This window comes from Dermochelys coriacea, chromosome 3, assembly GCF_009764565.3.
Source record: "Dermochelys coriacea isolate rDerCor1 chromosome 3, rDerCor1.pri.v4, whole genome shotgun sequence".
Classification (NCBI taxonomy): domain Eukaryota; kingdom Metazoa; phylum Chordata; order Testudines; family Dermochelyidae; genus Dermochelys; species Dermochelys coriacea.
Genome location: NC_050070.1, coordinates 13353796 through 13375827, shown reverse-complemented (window position 1 = coordinate 13375827; position 22032 = coordinate 13353796). Strand labels below are relative to the sequence as shown.

Genomic DNA, 22032 nt, shown 5'->3' with positions numbered 1-22032 from the left:
GTAAAGAGACTCTGATGCAATCTTATGTCTCTTGTGCCTTCCTTCCTCCAGCACAGCACTCCACCATCTCTGTGTATCTAGAGCAGAGGGAATACATATGCACCAGCAGCAGACACAATTTTTTACACTCTGGGTCCTAGTGGCACCCCTGCACAGTCTGGCACCTAAGGCGGCCGTCTCAGTTCGCCTCATGGTAAGGCCAGCCCTGATGTCTACATAGCAACTAGACACCTGTGGCTGGTCTGTGCCAGTTGACTTGGGCTCATGGGGCTCAGGCTGTGGGGCTTTTTTGCTGCTATATAGATGTCTGGCCTTGGGCTGGAGCTCAGGCTCTAGGACCCTGCGAGGGGGGAGGGTCCTAGAGCCCGGGCTCCATAGAAGGGGGAGAGCCAGAGATATAGGAAAGGCTCAGGGGAAAAGCAGCAAGGCCTGGACCTTGGCTGCTGATTAGAGGGTCCCTGAGCTAGACCCCCGAGCAGAGGGCAGGCCCTGGTTCTATTACAAGGTATTGGGGAAATGGTAAGGCCAGGCAATGGAAAATGGAGTGCCTGGAACCGTTTGCCCTGACAGACTTTGACACCCCAGAAGGGGGCAGCATGTGTAATGACCTGGCCGAAGGGCCAAGTTGCAAAGACTTGGAGTTGCAGAGATGGGTGGAGAGCCTGTGAGATGAGGGTGCAACACCTGAAGGAGCTAATGCCGAGTGGCCAGGAGGAAGTGTCCCAGTGGTGAGTAGAGCGCCCCGGGACAGAAGCACTTTAGTATGTGTGTGAGACACGCATTTTGGTGAAACTGAAGCAAAAGCTTAAAGTTAAGCATGTGCTTACCTGGCTTCCTGTGAATAGAGATGGGCTAACATATATGCTTAAATGTTTTCCTTACTCAGGGTCTAAGGGCTTCCTTAGAAGTATGTGAGTAGGGTCTTAAGGTAGCCCTGTGTCTTCCTACATGTCTGCTTCTAGATGAATAGTCATGCTTTTACTCTGTTTCGTTACAATCATTTTTTCCTTGAAAATAAATTTTCCTTTACCTCTGATTTTGTTTTCCTCTCCACATCTTAAGTCTCTTCAACAGGGTCTCTATTCGAACAGTGTCTCAATGATCACTGATCAGTTTCTTCTTAATAGCTCTTTATTGCACATGTTGTTCTTTCAGAAATCTCCTTCTTTCTTCCCTATATAATTGGGCAACAGCAGGACTTCAACAACTTCCCTTTTCACTTAGCCATTGGAAAATATGCTTTCCTCCTACTCTGACTACCTCAAGTGCAGTTGTACATATCCACACTGGTCCAATGTATCATGTAAATTGCCAGATTGCAGCCAACTGGAAATCTCCTATTTCCTTTCCAGATTAATTACTAGTTTCAGAAAGCTTTGTCTAATCCAGTCTTTGGAAAATGAATCAGAAAAGAGAAAGATATTTACACAGCACTATGCTGTTTGTGACCATTTCAACAAAAAACCACCCTTTCCCCCAAAAAATACTTTTAAGCATCCATAGATTTCCCACAACTAACTTTTCATAGATTCATAGATACTAAGGTCAGAAGGGACCACTCTGATCATCTAGTCCGACCTCCTGCACAGCGCAGGCCACAGAATGTCACCCACCACTCCTATGAAAAACCTCACCCATGTCTGAGCTATTGAAGTCCTCAAATCATGGTTCAAAACTTCGAGGGAGCAGAGAAGCCTCCCTCCAGTCAACCATGCCCCATGCTACAAAGGAAGGCAAAAAAACCTCCAGGGCCTTTCCAATCTGCCCTGGAGGAAAACTCCCTCCCGACCCCAAACATGGCAATCAGCCAAACCCTGAGCACATGGGCAAGATTCACCAGCCAGATACCCAGGAAAGAGTTTTCTATAGTAAATCAGATCCCATCCTCTAATATCCCATCTCAGGGGATTTGGCCTATTTACCCTGAATATTTAAAGATCAATGTTCTGCAATGTTTCATGTTCTGCTCCTCATTCATTTCTCACTCTAGGTTTACAAAATGCTTTCCATATACTCTTCCCCCTGTTCAGGCTCACTGGTGGCAATCTAGTGATATCTGACCTTTTTTATTAAAGCCCCAGCTCCTGGACTTGTGCTTATGAGAATTTCAGCTCTCATTTAAAAAAAAAAGGAGAAAAAAGGAAGTTTTTCAGACAGCTGCAGCGGCACAGGAGCTAGCAAACAGAGCTCTAAACAGGGGAGTTTGAGTGGGAGTTTGTAAAGGGAGTTTGGATTGTGGTGCTTGTTTGGGGTTTGCTTTTTGCTTTTGCTGGGGGGTGTGTGGTCTTTTTGGTGTGGCTTGTGTTTCCCAGATTAACAGGATTTAGGTGGGAAGGAGATGACAGATACAGAGGCAGCTGTGGGAGTGACTCCTGTAGTGAAAGACACATTGAGGATGACTGGATGTGGAAGCTGTGGTATGTACATGATCCTGGAGGGGGGAACCGGTAAGAGTTTTGTCTGCATGAAATGCCGTCTGATAGAGCTGATGGAGGAAAAGATCCGAGGTTTGGAGATGCAGGTGGAAAGTCTCGTTGAGTTTAGGAAGGGGTTTGAGCAGATGATGGAGCAAAGATATGAGGTATCTGAAGGGAAAAGCTCAGACTCGCAGATGGAAGCAGGGCTGGGGAATTTTGAGGGGAGACTGGATGAGGAAAGTGGTCAGTGGAAACATGTGACTCAAAGAACCGGGCAGAGAAAAAGATGGGCTAGTGAAGGAGAAATAGAGCTTAGGAACAGGTTTGCAGAGCTGGAAAATGAAGAAGGGGCTCAGCAGGTAGTCGCTGAAGGTGGAAGGGTAAGGAAGAAGAGAAGAGAGGCTAGCCCTATAGAAAAAGGGGAAGAGTCAAGGGAGACTACACCAAATATGAGCCCCAGAAGGATACAGGATGGGTTGAAGAGGATTGTAAGGGAAAATAGGAATGGAAAGAACTTGCAGCCAGAGGGAACAGGGGAGAGACTGGAGAATAGCACTGTCACCAGGAAAAGGCAGGTCTATGTGATCGGGGACTCTTTATTGAGAAGAATAGACAGGCCTGTAACTAGAGCTGATCCTGAGAATAGAAGGGTGTGCTGTCTTCCGGGTGCTAAGATACGGGATGTAGACCTGAGGTTGAAAAGGATCCTCAAGGGAGCGGGAAAGAATCCCCTAATTATCCTTCATGTGGGAACAAATGATACAGCCAGATTCTCGCTGGAAAGTATCAAGGGAGACTATGCTAGGCTGGGGAAGACACTTAAGGAAATTGAGGCTCAGGTGATCTTTAGCGGGATCCTTCCTGTTCCTAGAGAAGGGCAACAGAGGTCTGACAAGATTATGACTGTCAACAGATGGCTTAGGCAGTGGTGCTATAAGGAGGGCTTTGGGATGTATGGCCACTGGGAGGCATTCACGGACAGAGGTCAGTTCTCTCGGGATGGACTTCATCTGAGTAGGGAAGGAAATAGACTTCTAGGATCGAGGCTGGCACAACTGATAAAGAGAGCTTTAAACTAGGAATTGGGGGGAGATGGATGGGAGATGTCCAGAAAATCTCCACGCCAGATTTTAGCATTGAGAGGGAAGAAGATGAAGTAAGAAAGGATACAGCCATGAGTAGGAGAATGTATATAAGGAGCGAGGGCGGTGTGGATACTAGTCTAATAGGTTATACTGGCTGTAGAATGACTGTGCCTAATAGGGTACAAAATGTGAGCGAGGCCAAACAGCAAAAATTAAGATGTTTGTACACCAATGCGAGGAGTCTAGGTAACAAAATGGAGGAACTAGAGCTACTGGTGCAGGAAGTGAAACCAGATATTATAGGGATAACAGAAACATGGTGGAATAGTAGTCATGACTGGACTACAGGTATTGAAGGGTATGTGCTGTTTAGGAAAGACAGAAACAAAGGTAAAGGGGGTGGAGTAGCATTGTATATCAACGATGAGTTAGAATGTAAAGAAATAAGAAGCGATGCAATGGATAAGACAGAGTCCGTCTGGGCAAAAATTACGTTGGGGAAGAAAACTAGTAAAGCCTCTCCTACGATAGTGCTTGGGGTGTGCTATAGACCTCCGGGATCTAATTTGGATATGGATAGAGCCCTTTTTAATGTTTTTAATCAAGTAAATACTAATGGAAACTGCGTGATCATGGGAGACTTTAACTTCCCAGATATAGACTGGAGGACCAGTGCTAGTAATAATAATAGGGCTCAGATTTTCCTAGATGCGATAGCTGATGGATTCCTTCATCAAGTAGTTGCTGAACCGACTAGAGGGGATGCCATTTTAGATTTAATTTTGGTGAGTAGCGAGGACCTCATAGAAGAAATGGTTGTAGGGGACAATCTTGGCTCAAGTGATCATGAGCTAATTCAGTTCAAACTAAATGGAAGGATTAACAAAAATAAATCTGCAACTAGGGTTTTTGATTTCAAAAGGGCTGACTTTCAAAAATTAAGGAAATTAGTTAGGGAAGTGGATTGGACTGAAGAACTTATGGATCTAAAGGTAGAGGAGGCCTGGGATTACTTTAAATCAAAACTGCAGAAGCTATCGGAAGCCTGTATCCCAAGAAAGGGGAAAAAATTCATAGGCAGGAGTTGTAGACCAAGCTGGATGAGCAAGCATCTTAGAGAGGTGATTATGAAGAAGCAGAAAGCATACAGGGAGTGGAAGATGGGAGGGATCAGCAAGGAAAGCTACCTAATTGAAGTCAGAAGATGTAGGGATAAAGTGAGAGAGGCTAAAAGTCGAGTAGAGTTGGACCTTGCAAAGGGAATTAAAACCAATAGTAAAAGGTTCTATAGCCATATAAATAAGAAGAAAACTAAGAAGGAAGAAGTGGGGCCGCTTAACACTGAGGATGGAGCGGAGGTTAAAGATAATCTAGGCATGGCCCAATATCTAAACAAATACTTTGCCTCAGTCTTTAATAAGGCTAAAGAGGATCTTGGGGATAATGGTAGCATGACAAATGGGAAGGAGGATATAGAGGTAGATATTACCATATCTGAGGTAGAAGCGAAACTGAAACAGCTTAATGGGACTAAATCGGGGGGCCCAGATAATCTTCATCCAAGAATATTAAAGGAATTGGCACCTGAAATTGCAAGCCCATTAGCAAGAATTTTTAATGAATCTGTAAACTCAGGAATAGTACCGAATGATTGGAGAATTGCTAATATAGTTCCTATTTTTAAGAAAGGAAAAAAAAGTGATCCGGGTAACTACAGGCCAGTTAGTTTGACATCTGTAGTATGCAAGGTCCTGGAAAAAATTTTGAAGGAGAAATTAGTTAAGGACATTGAAGTCAATGGTAAATGGGACAAAATACAACATGGTTTTACAAAAGGTAGATCGTGCCAAACCAATCTAATCTCCTTTTTTGAAAAAGTAACAGATTTTTTAGATAAAGGAAATGCAGTGGATCTAATTTACCTAGATTTCAGTAAGGCATTTGATACCGTGCCACATGGGGAATTATTAGTTAAATTGGAGAAGATGGGGATCAATATGAACATCAGAAGGTGGATAAGGATAAAGGGATCGGTTTTGGGACCAATCTTATTTAATCTTTTTGTTACTGACCTTGGCACAAAAAGTGGGAGTGTGCTAATAAAGTTTGCAGATGATACAAAGCTGGGAGGTATTGCCAATTCGGAGAAGGATCGGGATATTATACAGGAGGATCTGGATTACCTTGTAAACTGGAGTAATAGTAATAGGATGAAATTTAATAGTGAGAAGTGTAAGGTTATGCATTTAGGGATTAATAACAAGAATTTTAGTTATAAGTTGGGGACGCATCAATTAGAAGTAACGAAAGAGGAGAAGGACCTTGGAGTATTGGTTGATCATAGGATGACTATGAGCTGCCAATGTGATATGGCTGTGAAAAAAGCTAATGCGGTTTTGGGATGCATCAGGAGAGGCATTTCCAGTAGGGATAGTAGGGATAAGGAGGTTTTAGTACCGTTATACAAGGCACTGGTGAGACCTCACCTAGAATACTGTGTGCAGTTCTGGTCTCCCATGTTTAAAAAGGATGAATTCAAACTGGAGCAGGTACAGAGAAGGGCTACTAGGATGATCCGAGGAATGGAAAACTTGTCTTATGAAAGGAGACTTAAGGAGCTTGGCTTGTTTAGCCTAACTAAAAGAAGGTTGAGGGGAGATATGATTGCTCTCTATAAATATATCAGAGGGATAAATATAGGAGAGGGAGAGGAATTATTTAAGCTCAGCACAAGAATAAATGGGTATAAACTGGCCACCAGGAAGTTTAGACTTGAAATCAGACGAAGGTTTTTAACCATCAGAGGAGTGAAGTTTTGGAATAACCTTCCAAGGGAAGCAGTGGGGGCAAAAGATCTATCTGGTTTTAAGATTCTACTCGATAAGTTTATGGAGGAGATGGTATGATGGGATAATGGGATTTTGGTAAGTAATTGATCTTTAAATATTCAGGGTAAATAGGCCAAATCCCCTGAGATGGGATATTAGATGGATGGGATCTGATTTACTATAGAAAACTCTTTCCTGGGTATCTGGCTGGTGAATCTTGCCCATGTGCTCAGGGTTTGGCTGATTGCCATGTTTGGGGTCGGGAGGGAGTTTTCCTCCAGGGCAGATTGGAGAGGCCCTGGAGGGTTTTTTTGCCTACCTCTGTAGCATGGGGCATGGTTGACTGGAGGGAGGCTTCTCTGCTTCTTGAAGTTTTGAACCATGATTTGAGGACTTCAATAGCTCAGACATGGGTGAGGTTTTTCATAGGAATGGTGGGTGACATTCTGTGGCCTGCGCTGTGCAGGAGGTCGGACTAGATGATCAGAGTGGTCTCTTCTGACCTTAGTATCTATGAATCTATGAATCTATAAGTTTCTAGCCCTCATGACTGCAGAGAAAAAGCATAGAAACAAGAACTTTAAAGGATTGAAAACCAGAAGGCACATAACTAGACAATCTGCTCATATATTGATATATTTTTCAAGTCACTTGATTTTGGGGAGCTCTGACTCGTGATTTTGAACAATTAAGTCTGGCAGTGCTCACTGGGCTCATCTCACTTGGCATTTGTAATGCCGATGCCCCGGCTGAGTTGTCAGCAGTGGCTTGCATGTAAATTTGCTAGCCACCATCTCAGTCTGGTTAGATTTCTCCCCTTTTAGAAAAGTGTATTGCAGAGTTTAATTGTTCATAATTTGTTTGTATGTATGATTCACATGCTGTATCATTTCCTGTCTTTCTATCATTTATGCACATTTGTATGTCTATACTTACAGTTAGAGCGAGTCAAAAACTTTTAATTGAAAGCAGTTTTCCATTGGAAAATGCCATTTTGCCTAAACCAAAATTTTTCGTGAGGTAATACCAATTTATCCAAAACTTCTTTCCAAAAAAGATTGTTTCAGAATGGAAAGTTTTGATTTTTTAATTTTGCAACTACTTTATTTTGTATAAAAAAGATCAAAATTGAAAAGATTGACCCAAACAATAATATTTGGCGGGGGAGGGGGGGAATTCAACTTAAAAACAATTTAAAAATGTTGACTTTTTTCCCAATTAAGGATGGTGGGAAAAAAAGAAATCTCAAAATATTTTGTAGGATAGAAAATTCATTTTCCAGCCAGCTCTACCTATAGTCACCCTACGGCTGGCCTTCTGCTACCGTTGTAACCAAACATTATCCTCATACCCATAGCCTGCAGTGTGAGTGTGTGAGTGCACGTGTGTGCTCCAGGGGGAGCTTGTGAAGGGAAGAGCTTGCCTCTTGCAGCTCTAAGGAGGAGGATGGCAATTGTTGGGATTGTACAGGACGTTCAACTTGCTTCTGGCCATGACCTCATCTTCTTCCCTATCCCTCCCTGCCTGGCCTTGCTGCTCTGTATCCATCGAGTCCATCTCTAGTGCGAATCTATTTGACCTAGGCAGTAGCAGGAACACACACAAACAGTTCTTGAAATTAAGTCATAAATGTTTGCCCAGGGAGAGACACTTGTCTTCAAATGTAAATACTTGGATTCTTACCTCTGCCCATCAGAAACATGGGCTGTGATGGGACTAGGAGACCTGATTCTGTCTCATCTTGCAAATATCAATTTTAACATTATTGGGTCCATATTCTCTAGAGGAGAGGGGCAGAGAAAAACAACCATGGAAACAGGGAAAATGATGAGCGGCAATGAGCTCTGACAATATTATTACCTATTGATATCTTATATGATTCTAGCTCTGGACATTGCTGGGCTAAGTTAATGTTTTCTCCTATTGCAGTTTGTATTGCCCATCTTCTTTTGCTACATCTCTTTTGTTACACCTACCGTTGCATGGTACAAGTATCGGGGTACCGTGTTAGTCTGTATCCACAAAAACAACAAGGAGTCTGGTGGCACCTTAAAGCATAACAGATTTATTTGAGCATAAGCTTTCGTGGGAAAAAACCCACTTCTTCAGATGCATGCATGCATGTGGGGTTTTTACCCATGAAAGCTTATGCTAAATAAATCTGTTAGTCTTTAAGGTGCCACCAGACACCTACCGTTGCATGTGTCTTGGTTTAAACAGACTTAGAACAAGGCCTGTCTTTCTATTGTTTGTCTAGTGCCTCATGCAACAGGGGACCTGATAGAATTTTAATACAAATAATTAAATTAAAGAAATAAACTGAGTGAGCAGAGGAAGACAGAGGGAGAGAACTGTTCTAATGAAAACACAGATACAGCTTGTAAACAAGGGAACCATTATTACCTAGCAAAAACAACGAGGAGTCCTTGTGGCACCTTAGAGACTAACAAATTTATTTGGGCATAAGCTTTCGTGAGCTAAAACCCATTTCATCAGATGCATAGAGTGAAAAATACAGTAAGCAGTATATATATTACAGCACATGAAAAGATGGGAGTTGCCTTACCAAGTGGGGGGGTCAGTGCTAACGAGGCCAATTCAATTAAGGTGGAAGTGGCCTATTTTCAACAGCTGATTACTTTTGTAGTGCTAATTATTACCTAGAAATATATTTTTTTTAAATCGAAACACTCTTAGAAAAACCCATGGATTTAAATTATTAAACCTGACCAAGCATCCTCTCTGGATGGGATACTTTTTACACTGTCTAAGCAATGTAGGTTTTCTGACAATAGTTGCACAACGGGAGAAAAACTGGCTGTACCTGGAGGAGGAGGAGGAGGATATGCTCAGGACAATAACTGTGCTGATGCTGTGGGAGGCAGAAAATGTTCTGATATTGTTCAGTTCTTGCCCAATCATCGTTATGTTTTGAGGAGGCAGCTTGAGACCAACTTGCTCCAGTGGCATAGATAAAACAGAGAGCACGATTCTCCTCTGACACTGCTGTACTGTGCTGAAGTAACTCCAATAAAATCAATGGAGCTGCAATGTGTAGTAAGAAGAGAGTTAGGCCCAGAATCTTTTACTGCCTTCACTCCCGTAGAAGATTTGTTAGAATCCCTTTGTCTCTTTCGTACATGTGTGTGTGGTCAGCGGAATTGAGCTCACCGTGCCCTACCACGAGTATCCAGGGGGAAATTCTGCCTCCCATTGCAGCTGCAGAGGCCTGAAAACCAGCAAGGCTGCTGTGACACACTGTAGGGAGATTAGCCTCTTGCATGGAGCTTCGTGTGCAAAAAAGGAAGTGAACTCTACAGCAGCAGTTCCCAACCAGGGGTCCGGAGCCCCTGGGGTCTGCGAGCAGGTTTCAGGGGGGTCCACCAAAATAAACCAGAGAACAGGACCAGCATTAGACTCACCGGGGCCCAAGGCAGAAAGCCGAATGCCAAGCCCTGCTGCTCGGGGCTGAAGCTGCAGCCCGAGCCCCTCCTCCCTGGGCTGAAAAGCCCAAGCAATTTAGCTTTACTGGGCCACTTATGGCATGAGGCCCTGGGCAACGGCTCTGCTTGCCACCCCGTAACAGTGGCCCTGGCTTTTAATCGACTGAAAAACAGTTGTTGTGGCATGTGTGGGCTGTGGCATTTTTATGGGGGAGTGGGTGGCGGAAGGGCCTCAGAGTTGAGAACCCCTGCTCCACAGCGTCCCATATCTCAGCAGCAAAGAGAAGGGAGTGGGCATGGTGGGTGGGGCAGGTCCATATGTGGTTGGTCCATGAACTGCAGGGATCCACTGGCTCATAAAAGCCAGAGAGCGAGGGTGGCTGTTCATGTTTGCTACCCCTGTCTATGCCCTGCTGCAGTGGACTGGGGTCTTTCTGTGCTGGTTGCTGCAGGTTAAAGCTGAGGACAGACAGCTTCAATGTCCGCCTCATCCAGCCCAGACTGTGCATCAAGTGTGTTTCCGAAAGTATGGGTAAGACAAGGGCCTTGAGAAGCAAGCCAGCTGAGACTCAACCTTGAACTGAATTGAGATCATGAAGGATCCATAAGAAGAGCTACATTGGGTCAGACCAATGGTCCATCTAGCCCAGGATCCTGTCTCTGACAGTGGCCAGTGCCAGATGTTTCAGAGGAATGAACAGAACAGAGCAATTTTGAGTGATCCGTCTCTAGTCATCAAGTCCCAGCTTCTGGCAGTTGGAGGTTTAGAGACACCCAGAGCATGAGGTGCATGAGCACCTATCCTCCATGAACTTATTTAATTATTTTTTAACCCGATTATACTTTTGGCCTTCACAACATCCCCGGCAATGAGTTCCACAGGTTGACTGTGTGTTGTGTGAAGAAATACTTCCTTTTGCTTGTTTTAAACTCGCTGCCTATTCATTTCTTTGGTTGACCCCTAGTTCCCGTGTTATGTGACAGAATAAATAACTCTTCCTTATTCACCTTTTCTACACCATTCATGATTTTAGATACCTCTAGCACATAGGGGTCCCCAATGCGGTGACTGTGGGCACCATGGCACCCGCTGGGGCATTTTTGTGCGCCCGCAGGACACCCTGCCGCCGATATGCCGCTGAGAAGTGTTGCCGTTTCTCGGCGGCATTTTGGCGGTGACGCTTATTGCCGTTGCTGCTTGTCGGCGGTGGCATTTTGGCGGCGGGGTGTTTGGCGCCCGCCACAGTCTTCTGGGAATAGCAATGTGCTCTAGCAGGTCTGAGGTAGCAGATCCCTTCTATGACCCTCATTGTATGGGAGGTAGTAGAATCTTGTGTCTGGTTAGCAAATTATCATAAGAGGAGATATCTCACTCCAATGAACACTTGTGTGTCCAAAGAAATGCAGTCATAGCACAAGGAGGAAGGAGTGTGTATAGATTTGGAGCATTTGCATGCAAATAGGTCAGCATTATTTAGTTTGACTGACAACATATCTTACAGACTAGTGTTTCCCGGGAGGCATCTTACTCCTGACTATGACTCCTGAGGCTTCAGTGATTCCAGAGAACCAGAAAAGAGGAATATTGATTTTGTCTTGCTTGTGTAGGGCCAGACTGATCACCCGCTGTGCAGGTGTGCAAGGTATCTTGCCTGCTTTGTGCAGCCTTTGACAGTTCCTACACTGATGTGCAGGGACTGCTTCTCTAATGGATCCCTGGGGATATGCAGGACCCCAAAGGGGACAGGAATGAGGCAGCAGTATGTTTCCCCTCTGCACCAGCCCAGAGTCTCTCCCCCCTCCCCCAGTGCCCTGGGATAATGGGGCCTACTCAGAGCAGTGGCTAAACTCTCCATCCTGTAAAGTGATGAGCAGCTGGACCCCAATCCAGCAAAGCCCTTAACCAGTTGCTCATTGAATTCATAAGGGTTTATTTCTGTGCTTAAAGTTAGGCACATGCCTATATGTTTTGCTGATTCAAGGCTAGTGTTCAGCACCTTCCAGTATCGAGCCCTTCATGCCAAAATGTGACCCTTAATTTTCATTTAAGACTTAGCAGAGTCTGAATTGCCTCTTGTAAAGGGACTGTTTAATAGCTATATCTTTAGTATTATTTTTTTAATTCTGTCTGGAAACAAGAACAAGCAGATTGTCCTCCACTCATGTTTAATAAACACACTTGGAATTTCTTCTTTTTCACTAATGTTTTTCCTACCCTTCTCTTTTTATTAGGCTTCCTTATGAGTAGCTTTCAGAGCCTCTATTCATTTAGATTTAGGAGAGGAACTGATGTAAGTGGCAACATTTGTATTTATCTTTTAGAAGATACGAAAGGCTTATAAACTTAATATTCACATTAATTGACACTGTCAGGTTAAACATGCATGAGCCAGAATCTCACCTTTTGTACATTCCTTGAAATCAATGGGCCTATGTCAATTTATACCAGCTAGTATAATCTTTAAAAACCAGTTTCCTTAATTACATTACAAATAGCACTTTTAAACCGTGAAAAGAGAATTCTTAATGTCTAATTTAATTATACTATTTGGTTATCCTGTGCCTTTATCTCTTCTTGGATACCAGAAACAAACCAATTGCTAGACAATTACATTTCCAGCTTTTTGTACTATCGTACAATACTGAAATGTTTGGATTGAAAGCACTGAAGGCTAGCATTTGTTGATAAACCATTTCCATTTAAAGTATATACACATGCACACACCTTGAGGACATTTTTATTAAGCTCAGGCTTTGTAATTATCTTGCTGTGTTGTTGGAGGACATTTAAAATATGTCTTATTAGCATGTAATAAAACTGTCATGATTCTTAGTCATCAAGCTTGCTGAGCTGATAATCATTTCATAAACTGATTTAGAATCCTGGGGAAGAAACTCTCATTGAGTTGGAAAATTTCAAGATTACAGCAGGTTTTCAGAAGCTGTCAGAAAGCAGCATCTACAGGAGCCCTCGGGTGCAGCCTCTTTTCTCCCTCTGGGGCTGAATGCAATTAACGTTCTAATGCTGCATTTCAGGGCTTAACTCTGACTTGCATTTACTCACACAAGTAACTTCCATTGTCTTCAGTAGGATTCTGTCCATTCTCACCAGCAAGAGAAGGAATGCTCAGTTGTGACCTTAGTTAGTATACAACTGAGCATGGAAGATGAGAGACAAAGCAGGTGAGATAATATTTTTGTTGGACAAACAGCTGTTGGTGACAAAGACAAGCTTTTGAGCTTACTTAGAGCTCTTCTCCAGCTGGGAAGCTTGTCTCTGTCACCAACAGAAGTTTGTCCAACAAAAGACATTACCTCATCCACCTTTTCTCTCTAATATCCTGGGACCAACAAGGCTACAGCAACTCTGCGTACATGGAAGATGAGGCAGAATGACACTGCCCCCAGGAAAAGTTTAAACAATCAAGTTTGGCGAGATTTCTTCTTCTGTGCTGTTTCCAGCTCGGGATTCCATTATTTGTGTTCACTGTTATTTCTCCTTTAATATTTGTTTTGTTATTCCATTAGGAATAAATGGTAGATTCTTCTGCAGTATGGGCCGTGGATCGCCTTATGAGATCATCTGGGGCATATCTGTCAAGTGTAAGGCCCTCAGCTCTTCCTGCTCAGTACTTCTGATGTCCTAATAAGCCTAACATCCACAGCCATGGACACTGTCTCCCTGTGCTCATCTCTCCAAGCTTTGCTCCTCCACGGCTCCAGCCCAGATCCTGCCCTGCACCCAACCTTGTTCCCATTCTTGCAGGGGCATTGGGTATTGGTAGTGCCTTGGTTTCTCCTGTGGCACACAAGAATTTAGGGCATGCCTATATTGCAATTACTAGCTGTGGTTGCTGCTACGTACCCGTCCTAGCTTTAGCGGCTACGTACCCAGCCTAGCTCTAATTAGCTCAGGTACTGAAGCAGTGAAGCTGCAGCATCATGTGCTTCAGCATAGGCTAGCTCTGCATTCTGGGTAGGCTTGTTCAACCCCCACTGAAGACCAAACTGCTTGCGGCTTCGCTACTCTGATCCCTGAGCTAGCTACATTAAAGCTACCTCCAATATGTCTATATGAGCTACAATCACACCCTCTTGTTGCAGTGTAGACATACCCTTTGTCTCCTGAAGACTGAACTTTGTGTAAGTGGGGAATAGTCCCGCTATTGTGGGGAACTTTCCTGGCTTCTGCACTACCCCAGAGAAGTGGGCTAGCGAAAGGATCTGAGTCCTCGCTACCACTTCCTTTACCCTGTGGCCTCCCTGCCCTTGAAGACTCCCCTCCCACTCTCCTGTCTGGCAAAGTCCTCGTAACCCCAACAAGGCTGGGCCCAGGATTCCTGGGGGACTCGACCCCCAAACCTGCTGTGGTCACCTAGGACAGAGCCTAGGGTGTCCCCACTCCGGGGTACTCTCTCTGCACTGAGCACTTCTCTGACCCACTGACCATTACATAGAAGTTAAAGCAAATGCAAGTTATTTAATCAACAATTAATTTTAAAAAGAATAAGGAAAAATGGGAAAGGTTAAAGGAAACACGACAACCCGCTCTGTGGCAGGGAACATCACAAACAGTGTCTCTGGAACGTCAGGGCAGTTCACAGTCTGTTCCTTGCAAGTCCCAGGCCTTCTTCTCAGGCCCCGGCTGTGCTGCAGGGATGCTGTGGGTTTGACACTTGCTCTGCTGGTGGCCACATGCTCTCATGCTCTAAGTGGTAGGACCCTTCTTCCCAGTGTCGCCCCCTCCCTGTCGGGGTTATGATCCAAGCCTGGCCTGCAGAGCCTCTTGGCTGAGGTGTCTCCCTGTGCTGAGCCCGCTGCACAGGATCCCCCTCGCTCTCCCCAGCTGCTCACCACACCCAGCTCCAGACTGCTCCAGCCCCAGCTCCAGCTCCACTCTGCCTCAGCACGGCTGCTGCTCTGCCTCCAGCTCCCTGGGCTGCTTCTCTGGCCCCTCTGCAGCTCTCCTCCCAGGACAGGTCTCCTCTGCAGGCTGCTTCTGTGACTTTGCTCCCAGCACTGACCTGCTTCCTGGGCTGCTTTCCTGGCCCCTCTGGCTCTGGTTGCTGCAGATCTGCTCCCAGGACAGGTCTGCTCTCTCTGGGCTGCTTTTCTGGTCCCTCTGGATCTGGCTCAGCTCTGCTCCCCAGCTTAGCTTGGGACCCTGCTTTCTCCTTAGCTCGGCCCCACTCTGTCTGACCCAGGCAAATCCAGCTCACACAGAGGACGGGACCTCCCTGGCCTCCTGACTCCCTGTTTAGCCTGCTCGCCCTGTCATTCAGGCTGACCTGGAACATTGGCCTCTCCCCATTGTTCCTGGGGGCTGTCAGTCTCAGGGTCCTGATTCCCCATCGACCCTTCCCCCTTTTTAGTACTGGGAGCTAGCCAACCAAAACGCCCCCACTGAATGTTAGTAAGGGGGCAACAGTCCCCTTACATTTGCTCTAACTAGAGTAATTGGGCCAAATATAGGGGAAACTGGCTTGTGTTACTCAGGAGATCAGACTAGATGATTTAATAAATCCCTTCTGGCCTTAAATGCTATGAAATGTATGGGTTAATTATCAAGATCACTTTTCTTTCTTTCTTTGAAAATTGATACTGCTTTTATTTATTTCCAATCTTTGGCACAGCCCAATTAGTACATAATTTTAAAAAATGTTATTAGTGTGATCTAAGTTGCATATGTTCAAATTTTGTATGTATCCCTTAACCTGCTCTTAAATTATTACTTTTACAAGATCTTTTCCTTACTTGTTGTTCAGTTTTAGTTTTTATGTTTTTCTTGTTAGAGACTTGTTGGAAGGAGTTCAGTCTCAATATTCTCTGGTGGGGATCAATGAAATCTTTCCGACAATTAATGGGCCAGTTTTACCTCTAGAACAACTCTGATTGCCTGGAAGTAGGATGTTGTTCAGCATGGCCAAGCTCTAGGTTTATCTTCAGGAGAGGACCTTTAGTGGTATGAACATTAACATGAAAACAAAGGTCAGAAATAATGAGTGATGCATTTTTGGTTGCAACGTACAGGGTACTGTTATACATTAGGCAAGAATAGTACTTGCATCAATATTATCTTCAGTTTACAATGAACACACAAGTTAGAATCCACCTGTGTGTCATAAAATTAAGCTGGAGATTCTGTGGAATTGAACTATCCGGTGTAAATATCAGTGTACTAACATTTACAGAAGCCAGTGGCAGTAGTAAAGAATGTGCAATTATTTTATAATTCTTTGGAAAAATCTGCTTTCAAATATGCCCAATTCCAGCTGTCAGATAGAACATTGCAGAGTTTAATTGTTCATAATTTATTTGTGTGTATGATTCACATGCTGTATCATTTCCTGTCTTTCTACCATTTATGCACATTGGTATGTCTATGCCTACAGTTAGAGCTAGCTGAAAACTTAATTGAAAATATTAAATTTTACCGTGCTGACTGGAAGGCCCACCCACCCACAAACTTACTTTTTACTTAGAGATGGATTGCCAGATCTTTACGTGTAGTAAGCTGGCATAGCATTACTGACTTCAAAGGAGCCATGCTGTCTTAAATCACCTGAAGAGTTGGCTTGGAAGGCTTTAGTGAGTGGGTGGATGCTGAAGCACACTCAGAAGATAGCCAGGGTTTGGTCTGGTCTTACCTCCTTCATGAGCTCACTCCAGTGTTTTTCATTGTTCTGCAGATGAAACTTCCATGCTGTTGAAATTTGGACCTCAGACATATATAGAGGGGTAGTCTGGGCACAAGCGCATATGGAACAATGACATCTTTAGCTCCAGTGGACAAACAAGACGTTATTTGCCATTTCATTGAATGGGAACTCCCATGCCAATACAGAATGGGCATGGAGCAGAGTTTACAATGCAAGAACAAGGGACTAAGTCAGAAGAGAGTTAAAAAGAATTTTCTTATCAGGACGTGTGGGTTTTAATTAACAATTAATTTAATTAAATTAACAATTTAATTAACAATTCGTATCAACTGAGTGCCAAGTTAGTGACATACCTACCATCTCAGATAGTATTTGCAAAATGACTCTGTTTACACAAGGACTTTAAAGAAGTCATATGTATTTAAATAGCCTTATTAAAAAGGCAAGGGTTTTTTTTATGAGCTGAAAGAACAATTGCCATATTTCACTGGAAAACATTAGGTTCCTGTCAGCTGATTAGTAGTTTGATCAACTGAATGTTACATATATTTACCTTAAAGGGGCACCCTCAATGTGAAGTATAGTCTGTGTAAAAAGAAAAAGATAGCAGTAGTTTCAGGTAATACACATGCCCCTAAGTCCTTCTCCAAAATTTTCCTTTAAATTCCCCCCCCCCACCCCTGCTGTTGTGAGAGTGACCCAAGCAAACAGGCCAAACATAGCCCAGCCCAGTGGTCCTTCTAGCCCAGTGCCCTGTTTCTGACAGTGGTCAGTACCTGCTGCTTCAAAGGAAGGTACAGGGAACCCCTTTGTGGACAGTTCTGATTTAGTATGAAACTTTCCCTATGAGAAGGTTAACTCCCATCAGTTAGTGGCTGGTTTTTACCCTGAAACATCCCCTTTAATTTACATTTAATCCCATGTCATGTAACAGTTTGGATGCTCTCATTATTCCTAAATTGTCTGATCCCTTTTTCTGAATTGTAGTAAATGCTTTGCTTCAGTTATATCTAGTGGCAATGAGTTCCACGGGTTAATTATGCATTGTATCAGAAAATGATTTCTTGTGATGCTCACAGTAAATAAGCTTCAGGCTTGATCCCAAGCCCCTGTTGCAGTCAACAGGAGTCTCTGTGGACTGGAACAGTCATAAAGCAGTTTAGAGCACAGCACGCCGGTTGTGTTTGATCTCTGCACAGCCCTTTCCTGGAGACCCAGCAGGATCAAGTGGGGAGCTGAAGAGATCTGTCTCTGTTCACACCTCTCCTAAATTCTGTTCTGCTGCATCACGTCGCTGGCATCCTTTCTTGCTTAGCCCAGAGGAAAGGGGAACAACAACAGGCTCTGAGAGCAAAGGTCTCCACTCACAATGAGCATTCTGTCGTGGTAACACAAACCTTCACTGACAGGCATGAGACACACCACAAGGGAGGGGCTACACTTAAACCATTAACTCTTATGAATTTTACCTTCTATGTGGCACATCAGCCCCTTTATTCTATGTACTTTTGAAACACTTGTCAATATTTGCATGTAAATTTCCCATAGATAGTGATGCCACATATTTTTACATGATCAAGACAACATTTTCATACACCCCAGTCTGACATCTGAATTTGTTGGTTCAGTGTGACGATGAGAACAAGAGCATAAGAATTAGAGACAAATGGAAAACTGTTTAGAGAGAGATCTAACAGATTTGTATGTACAAGTACATGTGCACACACAATTTCCTTTGAGTTTTGTGTGTGTGTGTGTGTGTGCAGGAGCAAGAGATTATAGGTGCAAACATTAAGCTAGGTCTAACTATTAGCATTTGTAATGTCCAGAAGTCAATAAAAATGCTATTGACTATTCCCACTAGGAATACAGTTATAGAAACAGAGTATTCTTACTGGCCGATGCTGCAATGGTAACTAATTGTCATGCCATGCTGCCCTCTACTGCATAAACATTGTATATTCTGTGGTAGCAGCACACTGATTGTTATAAATAGAGCCCTGTGAAATTCTTTTTACTTTGTTTTTTGGGAATTTGGAGCTAGTTTGTATTATCCTCCCCTGAGGTGAGGAGTTGGATCCTGCCCCCGAAGGGAGTGTTGCTGGGGGGGTGCAGTGCCAGTCCATCCTGGGCCTGACTCCTTGCTCAGGACATTGTGATCTATTGCATGGAATTGCAGTGCTACACCCGTTTCACCTGGCCACCCCATCGTCATGATGATGGAGGAGCAGCCGGTCTGTATCTGAGTGAACGGCATAGCAACCCCATACGCCAAGTCACATCATTCACTCAGATTAGGCCTGGCTGTCCCACTCCACTCCTGACCGGGACAGCTGGGCCGGACGTGAGGATCGCTGTAACCCTGTGTGCCCAGTCACAACGCCAGGAACGTGAAGCTGGGCTCAGTCCTGCGGGACAAGAGCCATGGAAGCTGCTGCTGTGGGGCAGTTTTTCATTTTATGTAGCTTTTGTATGTTCGTCTTTGTTTTATTTCATAGATTCATAGATACTAAGGTCAGAAGGGACCATTATGATCATCTAGTCTGACCTCCTACACAACGCAGGCCACAGAATTTCACCCACCCATTCCTGCGAAAAACCTCTCACCTATATCTGAGCTATTGAAGTCCTCAAATCATGGTTTAAAGACTTCAAGGAGCAGAGAATCCTACAGCAAGTGACCTGTTCCCCATGCTACAGAGGAAGGCGAAAAACCTCCAGGGCCTCTTCCAATCTGTCCTGGAGGAAAATTCCTTCCCGATCCCAAATATGGCGATCAGCTAAACCTTGAGCATATGGGCAAGATTCACCAGCCAGATACTACAGAAAATTCTTTTCTGGGTAACTCAGATCCCACCCCATCTAACATCCCATCACAGGCCATTAGGCCTATTTACCATGAATATTTAATTACCAAAATCATGTTATCCCATCATACCATCTCCTCCATAAACTTATCGAGTTTAATCTTAAAGCCAGATAGATCTTTTGCCCCCACTGCTTCCCTTGGAAGGCTATTCCAAAACTTCACTCCACTCCTTCGACTAATTTCAAGTCTAAACTTCCTTTGGCCAGTTTATATCCATTTGTTCTTGTATCCACATTGGTACTGAGCTTAAATAATTCTTCTCCCTCTCCGGTATTTATCCCTCTGATATATTTATAGAGAGCAATCATATCTCCCCTCAACCTTCTTTTAGTTAAGCTAAACAAGTCAAGCTCCTTGAGTCTCCTTTCATAAGACAAGTTTTCCATTCCTCGGATCATCCTAGTAGCCCTTCTCTGTACCTGTTCCTGTTTGAATTCATCCTTCTTAAACATGGGAGACCAGAACTGCACACAGTATTCCAGGTGAGGTCTCACCAGTGCCTTGTATAACGGTACTAAAACCTCCTTATCCCTACTGGAAATACCTCTCCTGATGCATCCCAAGACCACATTAGCTTTTTTCACAGCCATATCATATTGGCGGCTCATAGTCATCCGATGATCAACCAATACTCCAAGGTCCTTCTCCTCCTCCGTTACTTCTAATTGATGCGTCCCCAATTTATAACTAAAATTCTTGTTGTTAATCCCTAAATGCATAACCTTACACTTCTCATTATTAAATTTCATCCTATTACTATTGCTTCAGTTTACAAGGTCATCCAAATCTTCCTGTATGATATCCCGGTCCTTCTTTAAATTGGCAATACCTCCCAGCTTTGTATCATCCACAAACTTTATTAGCACACTCCCACTTTTTGTGCCGAGGTCAGTAATAAAAAGATTAAATAAGATTGGTCCTAAAACTGATCCTTGAGGAACTCCACTGGTAACCTCCCTCCAGCCTGACAGTTCACCTTTCAGTAGGACCCGTTGTAGTCTCCCCTTTAACCAATTCCTTATCCACCTTTCAATTTTCATATTGATCCCCATCTTTTCCAATTTAACTAATAATTCCCCATGTGGCATGGTATCAAACGCTTTACTGAAATCTAGGTAAATTAGATCCACTGCGTTTCCTTTGTCTAAAAAAATCTGTTACTTTCTGAAAGATTCTGGCATGATCTACCATTTTTAAAACCATGTTGTATTTTGTCCCATTTACCATTGACTTCAATGTCCTTAACTACTTTCTCCCTCAAAATTTTTTCCAAGACCTTGAATACTACAGATGTCAAACTAACAGGCCTATAGTTATCCGGATCACTTTTTTTCCCTTTCTTAAAAATAGGAACTATGTTAGCAATTCTCCAATTGTACGGTACAACCCTTGAGTTTACAGATTCATTAAAAATTCTTGCTAATGGGCTTGCAATTTCGCGTGACAATTCCTTTAATATTTTGGATGAAGATTATCTGGGCCCCCCGATTTAGTCCCATTAAACTGTTTGAGTTTCGCTTCTACCTCAGATATGGTAATATCTACCTCCATATCCTCATTCCCATTTGTCATGCTACCATTATCCCTAAGATCCTCTTTAGCCTTATTAAAGATGGAGGCAATGTATTTGTTTAGATATTGGGCCATGCCTAGATTATCCTTGACCTCCACTCCATCCTCAGCGTTTAGCGGTCCCACTTCTTCTTTCTTTGTTTTCTTCTTATTTATATGGCTATAGAACCTTTTACTATTGGTTGTAATTCCCTTTGCAAGGTCCAACTCTACTTGACTTTTAGCCTTTTTCTCTTTATCCCTACATGTTCTGACCTCAATAAGGTAGCTTTCCTTGCTGTCCCTCCGATCTTCCACTCCCTGTATGCTTTCTGCTTTTTCTTAATCACCTCTCTGAGATACTTGCTCATCCAGCTTGGTCTACAACTCCTGCCTATGAATTTTTTCCCCTTTCTTGGGATGCAGGCTTCCGATAGCTTCTGCAGCTTTGATTTAAAGTAATCCCAGGCCTCCTCTACCTTTAGATCCATAAATTCTTCAATCCAATCCACTTCCCTAACTAATTTCCTTAATTTTTGAAAGTCAGCCCTTTTGAAATCAAAAACCCGAGTTGCAGATTTATTTTTGTTAATCCTTCCGTTCAGTTTGAACTGAATTAGCTCATGACCACTTGAACCAAGATTATCCCCTACAACCATTTCTTCTATAAGGTCCTCACTACTCACCAAAACCAAGTCTAAAATGACATCCCCTCTAGTCGGTTCAGCAACTACTTGATGAAGGAATCCATCAGCTATCACATCTAGGAAAATCTGAGCCCTATTATTATTACTAGCACTTGTTCTCAAGTCTATATCTGGGAAGTTAAAGTCTCCCATGATCACACAGTTTCCATTAGTATTTACTTGATTAAAAACATTAAAAAGGGCTCTATCCATATCCAAATTAGATCCGGTGGTCTATAGCATACCCCAAGCACTATCTCAGGGGAGGCTGTAATAGTTTTCTTCTCAATGTAATTTTTGCCCAGACGGACTCTGTCTTATCCATTCCATTGCTTCTTATTTCTTTACATTCCACCTCATCATTGATATACAATGCTACTTCATCACCTTTACCTTTATTTCAGTCTTTCCTAAACAGCACATACCTTTCAATACATGTAGTCCAGTCATGACTACTCTTCCACCATGTTTCTGTTATCCCTATAATATCTGGT

The 22032-nt window shown here is 43.4% G+C and overlaps 1 long non-coding RNA gene across 1 annotated transcript in view; it reads left to right on the top strand.

The window, feature by feature from the left end:
* Positions 1–13902, top strand: part of LOC119854085 — a 57014-nt gene extending 43112 nt beyond the window's left edge. Inside the window, exon 3 of the long non-coding RNA XR_005292338.2 lies at positions 13302–13902. This is a non-coding gene — a long non-coding RNA (uncharacterized LOC119854085). The remainder of the gene's footprint in view (positions 1–13301) is intronic.
* The last annotated feature ends 8130 nt before the right edge of the window (positions 13903–22032 follow it).